Source organism: Oryx dammah, unplaced genomic scaffold, assembly GCF_014754425.2.
Source record: "Oryx dammah isolate SB20612 unplaced genomic scaffold, SCBI_Odam_1.1 HiC_scaffold_3, whole genome shotgun sequence".
In the NCBI taxonomy this organism is placed as follows: domain Eukaryota; kingdom Metazoa; phylum Chordata; class Mammalia; order Artiodactyla; family Bovidae; genus Oryx; species Oryx dammah.
In genome coordinates this window covers 40,287,478-40,303,893 of record NW_024070187.1, presented here as the reverse complement: position 1 = coordinate 40,303,893, position 16,416 = coordinate 40,287,478, and positions in this window count along the sequence as shown.

The window sequence follows — 16,416 nt, the reverse complement described above, 5'->3', positions numbered from 1 at the left end:
CCTGGCCTTATACAATTACTTATCAAGTCTATGGGCAGAGGTCAGTGTGAAGGTGGTGCAACTCTAAGTAGGTCTCTGCTTATGTAAGGGAAACAAAGCAAGTCAGAGTGGTCATTGTGTCACTGAGAGCCTATGTCAGTTCCTTAGAATGCCCTCACTCATTGTGGCCTAAAATAGTCAGAAATTTATTCTCTCACAGTCCTGGGGGCAAGAATTCTGAAGTCAACAGGTCTTCAGGGTCATATTCCTTCTACAGGCTCTAGGAAAGAATATTATCTTGCCTCTTTCTAGCTTCTAGTATTTGCCAGGAATCTTTCCTGTTCCCTGGCTCATAGCTATATTGCTTTTGTCATATGGCCTTCTATTGTCATATGGCCTCATTCCCCCTTTGTGTCTTCATATATTCTTAAAATTATACCAGTCATTGAAGTTTGTGCCCTCCCTAATCCAGATGACTTCATCTTAATGAATTACATCTGCAAGCACCCTGTTACTAAATAAGGTCACATTCTGAGTTCTGGATAGACATGAATTTGGGGGGATATTATCCCTGGTGTCTCAGATAGTAAAGAATCTGTCTGCAATGCAGGAGACACGAGTTCAATCCCTGCGCCAGGAAGATTCCCTGGAGAAGAGAATGGTTACTCATTCCAGTATTCTTGCCTGGAGAATCCTGTGGACAGAGGAGCCTAGGAGGCTACACTCCATAGGGTCACAAAGAGTCAGACACAACTGAGTGATTAACACTTTATCCAACCCAACAGGGACCCTTTTGTCTACACTATGTACATGTAATGTAGACAATGTAATATATGGAGCTACCCAGGTTGAGGCAAACCTGATGAATACACTGAAATGTTTTTCTACTGAAGCTTCAGTTTCCACAAACTTGGTTACTGACTCATGCTGGATTGGACCCTTGTCTGTGTATTTACACTGTATGTAAAGCAGAGATACATATATATATATATATTTTTTTTTTTTCCCCAAAGAGTAAAGAATGTTTTACTGGTTGTGTACTAGTAGGTTGTGTACTGATTAGAATTCTGAAATGTTTATGCCCTTTAGATGCCCTTAGTAAAGGCGTGTGATCTTGAATCTCAGTGACAGTTATTTTGTAGACTTGTACCTACTATAGCTGCTGTGTGAGAGCCTGCCAATTTATTATTCTATACATAGTGGAACTAACCAGAGATAATATAAATCAAGTTCTGCTCTTTCATGTGCAACAAATTTGAATTTAAATAACAGATGGATTCAAATAGTTTTCTGAGATCAGGCCTACCAGAATAATTAGAAGAAATAATCTGGTAATACTGATAAGATTTTTGAAATGTGAATGGACTGTTTTCAAGTGAGAAGACATTCATTAAAAAAAAAAAATCTGCCAACAGGCGAGATAATAGATCTTGGAAAATTTTAGCAGGTCATAAATCTGTAAAAAGAATTACAGTTAAAAAAAAGTAATGATTTTGCATGGGCCCAAAATGGTCTTAGCCATAACTCACTGAATAGGAACCAAAATGCAATAATAACTGTTTCCTTTATTCATAAGTAAAGGAAAGTTAGGAAAGGATGTAGGCTGTCTCTGAAATTCAGTTTCCTTTTTTAAAATAGGAAAAATACTGCCTAAAGTATAGAATGATTAGTGATTAAAGAGGTCATGTGAGATGGCATTATACAGAAGGGCATAGAAAGTTCATAGAATTAGACATACACAAAGTAATTGAGTAATTGATAAAGATGAGAATATGGTGTATGAAAAGACTAGAGGAAGGTATAGAATATGATGAAAAAGACAAAGGACTTTCTATACCATCAGCTCTGTTCTCTCATTGGCACCAGATATATAATTCCAAATTCTGCATATTTTCTAAGAGATATTCAACTGGCATTTCATACTATATAAAATACAACTTCTTATCTTATTTCTTATGGCTGTATTGACTCTTATCATCTCACTACTTTTCATGGAAGCAACAATTTGGTCAAGGTTGAATTCACAGGGGATCTTGAATATTTCTAGCCTGGCTTTCTAAAAATAATTTCAGTTGCCATTTCCTCTCTACTATGCCTCCCTAATTCTCTCACCTACTCCCTTTCTGTCCAGCTTCACTTCAGATCCCATATTTAGATATCAGTTCAGTTCAGTCGCTCAGTCGTGTCCGACTCTTTGCGACCCCATGAATCGCAGCCCATATATACAAGAAGTCAGTCTTTCTGCATTCCTGTTCATTCAACACACCAGATTAGGTCCCCAGATGAATGGTTTTGACTTTGTCATGTTAATACTTAAATATATTCAGTCTCTTAATAATGCTGCTTAGTTTTCTGCTTCCTAAGCTGCTAGTAATTGCCTTTCCATATACTATGTCCAAACTAAAACATTCTACTTGTCATTCTATGAATTAGAACTATGCATTACTGCTTCTGTATTGATTCACCCCATTTACTCAGAAGTAATTTCCCTCTCATTCTTACTATAGATACTCAGCATCATTAATGTCAACAAATATCTATTTTGTAATTAAATAACACTGAGCTATCATACTGTCATTTGGCTGAAGTCAACAACCCATGTGCTTCTGATTTCATAATGCACAGCAATCATGCTTTATCAATCTATCAGTGAAACACTTTACCTACTTAGGAACAATCCCACTGAGGTCCCTGGTGGAAAGCAAAGGGCTACTCCCTCCTATAGTACTTCATGGAGCTTAAAATACACCTTTCATGGTATTTACTTCCATAAAGTTGCCTTAGGTTTCTGAGTTTTGCCAAAACTAGTTCCCTAGCTACCTTCTCAGTTCTACAGTTTCAATGAATTCCTTTTCTACTTGTTTGTCATATTAGTTTGTTTCATCAAGTATAAGGAAAAACATCTAAGGAGCAGAATAAGAGAAGGATCTTAGTAGCTGTGGCCTTTGATCTGTGCCATGAAGGATTAACATGCCCTTGAAGAAACAGATATAACATTACCAATCATATGTTAATATAATTATTTTGGGGCAAGAGTTATTAGATATTTACTGTATGTTAAGACTTACATTCATTTCATTTTTAACTTTCAAAGTAACTCTTTAGTGATGGCATTAGCAAGCCGTGTTTGTTGCCTGCAAAAATTTTATTTTGACATTTTTCTCACTAAAAAATCCCTGATTTTGTTGAGGATAACAATGTTTTCAGTAAAAGTGTTTGGTTTTCCATGCAACAAGGTGTGACCATGTTTCTTAGTTTTAGCCAATAGGAATTAGATAACAGTGTATTGACTAAAGTGCCCTTCTGAATAAAATTGCAAAGGGAAATATTTTGTCCCCTTTTCCCATGAGCTGCCACATATTAAGAATGATTGAAAAATGTCTATTCAGATCCTTTGCTCATTTCTTTGCTATTGAGTTGCATAAGTTTCTTGTATATTTTGGATTAACCCCATATTAGATATGTGGCTTAGAAATATTTTCTCATTCCATAGGTTGCTTTTTCATTTTGTTGATGGTTTCCTTTGCTGTGAAGTTTTGTTTTTCTAATTTGGTGTAGACAAATATACTCAGTTTTGTTATAGACATTTTTCCCAAAGAAAACCTAAAAATGGGCAACAGGTACAGAAAAAGGTGTTCAACATCCCTAATCATGAGGGAAATGCAAAGCAAAACCAGAGTGAGATTACTGCATACCTGTTAAGGTGTTTACTATCAAAACAACAAGAGATAAAAGATGCTGGTGAGAACGTGAAGAAAAGGGAACCCTTCTACACTGTTGGTGGGAATGTAAACTCTATACACTCTATGGAAAACAGTATGGAGTGTCCTCAATAAAAACTAAAAGCAGAACTACCACATGATCTAGCAATCTCACTTCTGACTGTCTATCTAAAGAAAATGAAATCATTATCTTGTAGTGATAGCTGCACTCTCAAGTTCATTGCATCATTATTCACAATAGTCAAGGTACAGAAACAAGCCACGTGTCTATCAGTTAATGAATGGACAGAGAAAATGTAGAATATGATGGACTAATATTCAGCCTTAAAGAATATCCTGCCGTTTGTGACAATATAGATTAATCTGGAGAGCAGTATGCTAAGTGATATAAGATACAGAAATGAATTCTGCATGATGACTCTAAAGAAAAAGTTGTACTCATATAAACAGAAAGTAGAAAAGTTGTTGCTATGAGCTACAGGAATGGAGAAAATGGGGAAAGTTTGGTGAAAGGGTATAAACTTTCAGTTATAAAATGAATGGCCAATGATCATATGTATAACATAGTGGATATAGTTGATGATACTGTATTGTATAATTCAAACTTGCCAAGAGACTGTAACTTACTACTGTCACCAAAATGAAAAACAAAAAACAAAAACCAGATGATATCCGGATGGCAAACAAACATAAGAAAATAACGTTTGCATCATATGTCATCAGGAAAGCACAAAGTAAAACAACAAAGAGATCCCACTACAATTCTATTAGAATAGTCAAAATCTAGAATACTGGCAACACCAGATCCTAGTGAGGATATAGAACAATAGTTACTCCCATATATTCCTGCTAGGAATTCAAAATGATACAGCCACTTTGGAGACTGACATTTCTTACAAAACTAAATAAACTCTTAGATACCATCCAGCAATCATGGTCCCTAAAATTTACTAAAATGAATTGAAACCTGTGTCCACACAAAAACCTGCATTGGGATGTTTATAGATGCTTTGTTCAAAATTGGCAAAACTTGGAACAACCAGGAAGTCCCTCAGTAGGTGAATAAATAAACATACTATCTAGATCTTCCTGGTGGCTCAGACGGTAAAGCGTCTGCCTGCAATGTGGGAAACCCAGGTTCTATTCCTGGGTTGGGAGGATCCCCTGGAGAAGGAAATGGCAATCCACTCCAGCACTCTTGGCTGGAAAATCTCATGGACGGAAGAGCCTGATAGGCTACAGTCCATGGGGTGGCAAAGAGCTAGACACGAACAAGCTACTTCATTTTCTTTCTTTCTTTCACTTTCATGCTGTATCTAAATAACAGAATATTATTCAAGGTTAAGAAGAAATGAGCTTTCAAGCTGTGAAAACACATGAAGGAAACTTAAATGCATATTGCTAACAGAGGGAAGTCAATCTGAAAAGGTTACATACTGTATGATTCCAACTATCTGACATTCTGGAAAAAACAAAACTATGGAGATGGTGAAAAATCAATGGCTTCTTGGGTAGAGGAGGGATAAGTGGGCAGAACACAGAGGATTTTAGGTCTATAAAATAGTATGTACTAAGAGGATAAATATGCATCACTATACATTTGTCAAAACTCATGGATATACAACACTAAGAGTGACCCTTAAGGTAAACTGTGGTGTTTGAGTGATTATTATGTGTCTTTTTAGTTCCATTCTTGGTAACGAATGCACCACTCCCACTGAAGCAGTGTTGATAGTTGGGGAGGCTGTATGTTATGGATGTAGGAAGTATATGAGAAATCTCTGCACCTTCTTTCAATTTTGCTGTGAACCTAAAACTGCTCTACAAAGTGAGGTTTTTTAAAAGAGAAGAAAATATAATGTTAAGTCAGAAAGCTGACAACATGGAGCCACTGTACAAACCTTGAGCTCCCAGCCTCTGGTTTCTTATTATATGGGAAAAATAGTAGTGACATAAACACATGGAGATTGATGCAGGTATTTTGCTACAGAGCATGCTAAGTCACTTCAGTTGTGTCTGACTCTTTGTGACCCCATGGACTGTAGCCCGCCAGGCTCCTCTGTCCATGGGATTCTCCAGGCAAGAATATTTGAGTGGGTTGCCATGCCCTCCTCCAGGGGGTCTTCTCCACCCAGAGATCGAACCTAGGACTCCCTCATTGCAGGTGGATTCTTTACCATCTGAGCCACAAAGGAAGCCCAAGAATACTGGAGTGGGTAACCTATCCCTACTCTAGGGGGCCTTCCTGACCCAGGAATCGAGCCAGGGTCTCCTGCATTGCAGGCAGATTCTTTACCACCTGAGCTACCCGGGAAGCAGCTAAATGCAATTCTAAGACAATTCTAAGACTAGCAAACAGAGTTTAAATAGCTTGCTTAAATAAATATTTTAGTTTATAATGGGAGGGTCAAAATTTGTACCTATGTGTTTTGCCTGCTGTGTCCTTGTTCTCAACCAATGATAACTTAGTTTATTCAGAATCAGATACATGCGGTATTTTTCAAAGTGAAATCCTCCACCATTCTAGTATAAAAAGTATAGCTCCTTAGAAGGGATTTTTTTTTTCCTCTCAGGAATAAAATTTATTTTGTACTTTAAAAATTTTCTCTGGGAATGCTAAGAATCCATCAGGTATGAGAGTTTTCTTAGTCAAATATAACTGTAAACAATGGACTCTTTTAAACAAACCCACCAGAATTCAAAAATCCAAAGGAGCATGTTTACTCAGAGTAGTAAGTTAAAGAAGCTACATTCTTACTTCTATAATGCTCCTTTCTGTTTTCCAAAACCCTTGGGCAGTCTTGGAGAAGTGACTATCTAGTCAGGTGATTAGCCTCACAGAAATTAGTTTTATGGCTTCATTTTCAAAAGAAGATAAATTGACCATCTGCCTCAGTTACAGACTTGATTCCAAATTGCTTTCGGGGGGTTAAAAATAAAATCATCAATGAAATGATGAAGATTGATTACATTTTGGCATAATAAAAATTCCCTGTACGTGGCCTCATTCCCCCAGCCCTCATACCTGTGCCATAATCTCACCATCCATCTATCTTTGCTCCCTTTACTCTCTCATCTTGAGGCTTCCAACCAGGCTCTTTCCTGTCTCTGAATTTCATTGCCTCCATTATTCCTGAGTGTATTTTCCATGCCATCTTCGATACATCTTTTTCAATCTCCTTGATAAAATCTTCCCAGTCCCTCCCTTCTTTCTTTTTTGGGTCCCATCTTCTGTACTCTCTGTATGTCTTATTTGTATAGTTTGTTGGTATTACAGGTACTCATGTATATGCTGTTTCTCCTATGGGTTTGTATGCTCCCATGGAGCATCATAGAGTCAAGATCAGGGTGAAAGGGACCTGAAAAATTTTCTTGTCCAGCCCTTAATACTACAGATGAAGAAATTAAGGCTTGAGAGGGTTAAGTCATTGCCTTGCTTTTCACAGGTGGCAGGAGTGAAGGCTGTATGTTAGGTTCCTTCAATTCTATTACATCTTGCTTTGCTATTTGATTCAGAACCAGTACAGAGATCTCTTCAGAGTAGATACTCAGTGATCATTAAATCTGATTTTTAAAAATCAAATTGGTAACTGTGAAAAATTAAAATATGCAACAGAAGATTTGGGGTGATTGTGGAGAAAGGAGAACTTTATACTCTGATAGGAAGGATGGAAGTTGGTACAAATCCTTTGGAGAAAATTTAGTAACAAATACTGCATGCATGCTCATTCTCTCAGTTGTGTTCAACTCTTTGTAACTCCCTGAACTGTAGCCCACCAAGTTCCTCTGTCCCTTGGACTTCCCAGGCAAGAATATTGGAGTGAGTTGCCATCTCCTCCTCCAGGGAATCTTCCCAACCAAGGGACTGAAGCCTCATCTCCTTCACTGGCAGGCTCTTTACCGCAGAGCCACCTGGGAGTCCCAGCCGTTCAGTTCAGTCTCTCAGTAGTGTCTGACTCTTTGCCACCTCAAGGACTGCAGCACGCCAGGCCTCCCTATTCATCACCAACTCCCGGAGTTTACCCAAACTCATGTCCATTGAGTCGGTGAAGCCATCAAACCATCTCATCCTCTGTCATCCCCTTCTCCTCCCACCTTCAATCATTCCCAGCATCAGGGTCTTTTCAAGTGTGTCAGTTCTTCGCATCAGGTGGCCAGAGTACTGGAGTTTTGCCTTCAGCATCAGTCCTTCCAATGAATATTCAGGACTGTTTTCCTTTAGGATAAACTGGTTGGATCTCCTTGCAGTCCAAGGGACTCACAAGAGTCTTCTCCAGCACCACAGTTCAAAAGCATCAGTTTTTCAGCACTCAGCTTTCTTTATAGTCCAGCTCTCACATCCATACATGACTACTGGAAAAACCATAGCTTTGACTATATAGAACTTTGTTCGCAAAGTAATGTCTCTGCTTTTTAATATGCTGTGTAGGTTATTCATAACTTTTCTTCCAAGGAGCAAGCGTCTTTTAATTTCACAGCTGCAGTCACTATCTGCAGTGATTTTGGAGCCCCCCCACCAAAATAAAAGTCCATCATTGTTTCCATTATTTCCCCATCTATTTGCCATGATATAATGGGACCAGATGTCATGATCTTAGTTCTCTGAAGTTCCATAGTAACAAATAGTACATATGAACAAATAGTCCATTTGTCACAATATACAAATAACATTCCTAGGTTTCTACCCTGCATAAATACATTGATATGTTCACAAAAGAGATAAACAGATGTTTATTGATAAAGGAAAGAATTGGATACCACCTAACTATACTTTAGTAGGAAATAAGATAAATAATTAAGGCTTATTTAAAATAAGGTGATATTCTACACTGTGAATATTGGTGAAGAACTCACATATCATGTAGATAAATATCTATAGATAAATCTAACAAAAATATTGAGTGAAAATTGAAAATTGATAAGGAATACATATAGTGTAATATCATCATATAAATGTTTTTATGTAAATATTTACATGTGAAAAACATCATATATTACTTAGGACAACATACATATGTAGGAAAGCATAAATATATGTGGGAATCAGTTTAATTCAGTTGCTCAGTCGTGTCCGACTCTTTGCGACCCCATGAATCACAGCATCCCAGGCCTCCCTGTCCATCACCAGCTCCCAGAGTTTACTCAGACTCACGTCCATCAAGTCAGTGATGCCATCCAGCCATCTCATCCTCTGTTTTCCCCTTCTCCTCCTGCCCCCAATCCCTCCCAGCATCAGAGTGTTTTCCAATGAGTCAACTCTTCACATGAGGTGGCCAAAGTACTGGAGTTTCAGCTTTAGCATCATTCCCTCCAAAGAAATCCCAGGGTTGATCTCCTTCAGAATGGACTGGTTGGATCTCCTTGCAGTCCAAGGGACTCTCAAGAGTCTTCTCCAACACCACAATTCAAAAGCATCAATTCTTCGGCGCTCAGCCTTCTTCACAGTCCAACTCTCACATCCATACATGACCACTGGAAAATATCCATGACCAAATGCAGGGTAAGGATAGAGGGGGTCCACAGGAGGTACATGTGATTAAGGAGAGGTACAAAGAGTCTCCATTGCATTGACAGTGAACTTATTAAAGCTTTGTGATTGGTACATGCATGTTCACTTAACTCTTTATAAGTTTTGCTATATGTTACAAATTTAATAAGTTTTAAAAATGAATTTTGAAAATTGTCTCTGCCACAATCTTGGAGGGCAATTCCAAAGTGAAATATCTGTGTGCTCTGAGAAATGTCAGAATAAAGGAAGAAAAAAAAAAGCCTAATCATTGAGATAACAGCTTTGAAGGTAATGATTGTTACTTAGATTTATAATTTTTAAAAGTGTTTGATAAAATAAGTTATCCTATTCTGTTGTAGCCAGAAATTGAATAGTTTTAAGTAAAATCCTCTCCATCAGATATTAGTAATTTTGCTAGTAAGATGTCCTTATCCCTATCTGCCATAGTCTTCTATTATTTTTAAACCTGCATAGCTGTTTTATGATGTTTCCTCTTCTTGGGGTGTTCTCCCTTGTTGACCTACAAAACTCCTACTTATTCATCAGGGCCCAGCCTGGGCCTCACCCTCCTTTGGGAAGTCTTCCTTGATAAAACCATAAAGCTCACTGTCACCAGAATTAAACTTTTCCTCATCTATATTCCTTAGCACCATATGCCTTTCTCTAAAGTGTTAGTCATTTTGTTTTAAAACTGTGCATTTGCAAGTTTTCTCCCCAACTGAATTCTTGAGACCAATAATCCCATCTTAGTCTTTCTTTGTAGTCTGATGCCTACATTCTGGTACATAGTAGGCATTTTCTAAATATTAGTTGAATTAAAACTATTGGGGAAAAAAATCTCAAATGACTATTTAAACTCAATTTATTTTCCTTTCCATGCTTTTATATCTTGCCTTCCAGTGGAATTATAAGATTTCTAAGTATAGACTGGGTCTCTTTATTTTTCCATATGCTCTTGAGAACCTGTAAGTCGTATTTTTATATTTATTTGTAATCAATACTACATATTGTCAGTCTTATTTCTGTCAGTCTAATACCATACAAAGAATGAAGTGATCATATATGTAGTTTTTTTTTTAAATTTATTTATTTATTTTTAATTTTTACTTTACAATTCTGTATTGGTTTTGGCATAGATTGACATGAATCCACCACAGGTGTACATGAAAACTTTAGCATTTATTGAAATGCTAATCCAGATGTTAGGTCCATATTATGTGTGTGCCAGGTAACTTTGAATGAAATGACCACCTTAGAAAATATGGTCAGAAAAAGATAGTGAGATGCAAGAAGAACCTCAAAAGCATAAGAGATCTGTTTAGAGTACCAATTTGTAAATCCTGGGTTCTGCATGCTGTAGGAGAGTGTACCCATATTCTCTCATTCACTTTCTGTATCATTCTTCTGTAACTTGTCCTGGCCTCCCACATAATGCCAATCCCAAAAATGCCAGAGGCAAGGGAGATGACTCAGTGATTGTATTTGTGGTTTACTTTAAAATTCTTTAGTAACTGAAAATATTCTACACTTTTCAAGGTAGAAGATACTTCAGAGAACATCTGGTTCCTGCCTTTGGTTAATACTTAGGTGCTGAGAGGCATGCTACTTCTCTCCCTAGGTTACAAGGAAATTTTTAGGAAAAGGGGCAGAAACAGGAGTTGTCCTTTCTCCATGTTGTCATATGAGCTGTCTCAGTAGTTACAAGCTACAAGCTGGTATCAGAACTCTATTACTCTCCCCAAGGTGCACAGAAGACTGTCAGGGGCAGATCCTTCACTTAAAATGGGGGAAGGAAGGCTTTTAGGAACATGCCAGAAGAAATGAAAATGTGTCTACAAAAAGACTTGTGAGAAAATGTTTAGTTTAGTCGCTAAGTCATGTCCGACTCTTGCAACCCCATGGACTGTAGTCTGCCAGACTCCTCCATCCATGGGATTCTCCAGGCAAGAACACTGGAGTGGGTTGCCATTTCCTTCTCCAGGGAGAGAATGTTTATGGTAGCATTATTAAGTTCAATTCAGTCACTCCATCGTGCCCGACTCTTTGAGACCCCATAGATTGCAGCATGCCACACTTCCCTGTCCGGCACCAACTCCTTGAGCTTGCTCAAACTCATGTCCATCGAGTTGGTGATGACATCCAACCATCTCATCCTCTGTCATCCCCTTCTCCTGCCTTCAATCTTTCCCAGCATCAGAATCTTTTCTAATGAGTCACATCATCCGATTAGGTGGCCAAAATACTAAAGCTTCAGCTTCAGTCCTTCTAATTAACATTCAGGACTGATTTCCTTTAGGATGGACTGGTTTGATCTCCTTGCAGTCCAGGGGACTCTCAAGAGTTTTCTCCAACACTAAAGAGTTCAAAAGCATCCATTCTTTGGTGCTCAGCTTTCTTTATAGTCCAACTCTCACATCCATACATCACTACTGGAAAAACCAAAGCTTTGACTAGACAGACTTTTGTTGGTAAAGTAATGTCTCTGCCTTTTAATATGCTGTCTAGGTTGGTCATAGCTTTTCTTCCAAGGAGCAAGCATCTTTGAATTTCATAGCTGAAGTCACCATCTGCAGTGACTTTGGAGCCAAAGAAAATAGAGTCTATCACTGTTTCCATTGTTTCCCCGTCTATTTGCCATGAAGTGAGGAACCAGATGCCATGATCTCAGTTTTTTTGAATGTTGAATTTTGAGCCAGCTTTTTCACTCTCCTCTTTCACTGTCATCAGGAGGCTTTCTAGTTCCTCTTTGCTTTCTGCTATAAGGGTGGTATCATCTGCATATCTGGGGTTATTAATATTTCTCCCAGCAATCTTGATTCCAGCTTGTGCTTCATCCATCCTGGCATTTGGTAGTATTCAAAAACTGTAAACAATTCAAATGTCAGTCAACTGGTGAATAGAACAACACTACATATTCATAGAATGGCATACTATTAACAAATAAAGAGACTGACTTGACACAGGCTACCGCAAGGCTGACTTTCACCTTATGTGACATGATAAAGACAGAAACTAAAGACAACATATTGTATAATTCCATTTATATACACTTCAGGAAAAGTTAAATCTACAGAGATAGAAACTAAGCTAAAGGTTGCCTGGGGCTGGGTGTGTGAAGAGGAGCAGTTACAATTGGCATGAGGGATCTTTTGGAGGGGGTGACAAAAATATTCTAACTTTGGAATTTGGGAATGGTTGTGTAACTGTGAGGGCTTCTCCGGTGGCTCAGCAGTAAAGAATCCACCTACAACACAGAAGAGGCTAGAGACACAGATTCAGTCCCTGAGTTGGGAAGATCTCCTGGAGAAGGGAATGGCAACTCTCTCTAGTATTCTTACCCAGGGAATACCTTAGACAGCAGAGGTTTGCAAAGATCTGGACATGACTTAAGCAATTGAGCATGCGCATGCAACTAGGAAATTTGCTAAAAGTCATTCAATTGTACACTTAAATCAGTAAATTCAAAGCCATGCAAATTATACCTCAGTAATGCTGTTTTAAAAATGGGGAAGAGGCACAGTTTATTCTTCAAAAACCTAAAGTTATTTAACTCCAACCCTTCCACCAGGTACCCTTTTATCCTCCCCTAAAGGATGCAGGATATCTTAAATGTATGCCTATCAGGATACATTATTCTGTGGCAAAACTAAGATTGTTTTTGAGATCTTACTATGTAGTGGAAATTTTACTCATTTTGTCTTCTTATTTCTCACCACAACCTTATGAGATAGATGTTATATTAACCTGATTTTAAGGATAAACGAACTAAGTGGTTCAATGCCACATGCTTGTACAAAGCTGAAGTCTTGAACCCTTCATTCTCAGATCCTGATCTCAGTCACCGTGACTATCAGATGCTCTATGAATGGTTGTTGGATGAAAGAAAGATGAGTTTTGGCTGCCTTCCTGCACTGGCTTTGCAACTGATAGTTATCACTTGTACTGCAAACACCTTCTGTCACCGTTTTTAGTATATTTAGGAAAATAATGCAATTTATTTCTAACGTGATATACTGGAGTAGTGGCATAAAGATCCCTAAGGTTTTTGGACTAGGTTATCAAAAACCAAGCAGATAATTGCCTTTTGGCCTCTAACCATTGGTCTTATCACTAGAAAGATCCATTCTTTTTCTTTAACCCATCTTTAATTTAATGTAACAAGTTTTGAGGAAGAGATTTTTATTAATGAGTGCTTTCTTCTGATTTTAGGGAGAGAAAGCCATTGTTTGTGGTTATATTTTTTGCTTGACTTTTTAAAGATAACTTACATGGTAGAAGAAAACTGCATGGTGAAATGTCAGCAAGAGGCAAACTTTTAAGTGAAACAATGATTTTGCTAATGTAGATCATGAAAAAAGCAAAGCACTGGGTTTAGATTCAGGAATTTCTGTTAAAATCTGAAAATGATACAAATACTTTGAGAAACTTACTTTTCTTCTAGGGCTATCGTATATATTAAAGGTGTGTGAGCGTGTGAATACATCTGTGTTCTGAGTTTGTTCTCAACTAGGTCTGTTGCGTTTATTTATTTTTAATTATTTTACTGCATTTACTTATTTTATTTTAGGTATTTTGTTTGATACTAGTCCCTGGAAATAAAATGTCAAAAAGTTAGAATCTTTGCCTAAAAGAATTTATATTCTGAGGAGGAAGACAAGACCCACATAAAAATAAGTATTTTTCCAGTTACCCATTGTGTCAAGAGTTAAGGACTCAAACAAGATGTTGAGAATGTTTTAAATTGCATGTTTCTATGGAGCTGAGGGGACAGCTATTTAAATAACATGGTCAGGGAAGGTCTCTGTAAAGAAGTATATTTGAACAGAGGCCAGAAGGCTCAGAAGAAACCAACAGTGAAACGAGTAATGGGGAGGAACATTTCAGGAAGAAGGAAAAACAGGTACAAAATTCTGAGGCCTTATAGAACTATTAGAGAAGGAGGCAATACTCAATAAGTCATTAAAAAGCATTTGGAATGTTATTCTGATAAAATGGGAAGCCACTGAATGGTTGTGTGTGTGCATGATAAGGTGATCTAATATATACATATTTTAAGAAACCCCTTTGATTGGAAGGAATAAGAGAAGAAGTAGTGAGGACAAATGAGAAGTTATTTCAGTACTGAAATCAAGAAGTATGGCTGATTTGTATTGTTGTATGGCAGAAACCAACACAACATTATAAAAATTGAACAAAAAATTGAAAATAATGGATAAAGAAAAGAAGTAATTGGGATTATTACTAGCACAGTACATTATAGGAGACAGAAGGGTTTATTTTGGATGAAGACTCTGTAAGACTTGTTAATGGCTGGAGGAGAGTAGAGAGAGAAAAGGCCTCATAAGGCTACATCAAGAGATTAAAACACAAAGACCACAGTCAAAGCATGTGGTAGGAAGTCAAAAATGAGAGAATCTATCAACCAAGGAAGAGTAGGATACAGTCTTATACATGAATCAGGCCGAATTATCAGAACTGGAAAAACAGTAGTCAGTAGGAAGCTGTGGCCTGGAGCCACATTTATTATTGTTCAGTTGCTAAGTCGTATCTGACCCTTTGTGACTCCATGGACTGCAGCATGCCAAGCACCCTGTCCTTCACCATCTCCTGGAGTTTGCTCAGATTCATGTCCATTGAGTCGGTGATGCTGTCTAACCATCTCATAATCTGCCGCCCACTTCTCCTTTTGCCTTCAATCTTTCCCATCATCAGGGTCTTTTCCAAGGAGCTGGCTCTTTGCATCAGGTGGTTAAAGTATTAAATCAGGAGTTAATCTAGTTTAATTCAGTGCCTGATACAGGTCTGATTTGGAAGGGATAGGTCTTAGCTTTCTGAAGGAACATCTCAATGTCTTCAAGGTGCAATTAATTCCTGCCAGAAGTGATGAGTGAGACATGGCTAAGAAAAAAGTAGATTGTTTTCCAGAAGCAACAAAATTAAGAGGGAGAAGTAAACACAGGGCTGAGAATGAAGTGGGGGGATTCTGTTAAAATTCATTTGCAAAAGGCAATCATTCACAGGAGGAAGGAGTGACCAAGTTCAATGACAATGTTGATTATGTTTGAAGAGGAAGCTCTGAAGCTCATTATTCTTTAAGGACATCACATTTTTGTTGAAAACCATTCATGCGGAATGTTTTATGAGGTTTCAATTAAATTTCTCCAGGATTATATGTGAACTTATTCCTTGTTTTCACTTGGAGAGAATTAATACATAGTTTTCCTTAACCTTAGAAATGGGCAAGGTGAATGTCATCACTCAGTTTTCTAATTTATTTTTGTATGAAAGTGAAGAGTGCAACTGTTTAATTCCTGGAATTCTCATCAGAATTCTGTAACTGTAAATGTTATTGTCTGTAATTTTTATAACTTTGATTGCACTGTGCTCCTTACAGTCAGTGCTTCAAAAGAATGTCTAATAGCAGTATTCATGAGATTCTAAGACTTACTTAGATTCCAAAATATCTGTAACATATCCATGTTGATCAGTATATACACTTTTGTAATTTTGCATTTAAAGGAAATGACTCTCACTTCTTAGGTTTTAACTAATCATATATTTCATGATGTCTCTTCTGCAATTCTGCTTAGTTTCCAAAAAGTGGATTTACTCCTGAACACTATTTGAACATTGAAATTGTATAATAGGTGATTTATTAGATATGCTAAGTTAAACAATAGATAATGCCTTAGCTTATGTAGTCTGAATACAGTGAAGGAGGGAGACTTTCCAATATGCTGGTCAGGATGCTAAGTTCCTAACTGAGATGCCCTTGAACTCATCTCAGTATTTGTCAGCATTCAACTGGACCTGGGGAACAAAAAAAAAAACAACAACTGAAATTAAATAGTTTTAAGTAAAATCCTCCCCCACCAAATATTATTGATTTTGCTAGTAAGACTTCCCTATCCCTATCTGCCATAGTCTTCTAAAATTTTTATACCTGCATTCACTTTCACTTTTCCATGCATTGGGGAAGGAAATGACAACCCTCTCCAGTGTTCTTGCCTAGAGAATCCCATGGAGAGAGGAGCCTGGTGGGCTGCCGTCTATGGGGTCGCACAGAGTCGGACACGACTGAAGCGACTTAACAGCAGCAGCAGCAGACTGTTGTATGATGTTTCCTCTTCTTGGAGTGTTCTCCCTTGTTGGCCTATAAAACTACTTTTTCATCAGGACCCAACTTGGCCCTCACCTCCTTTGGGA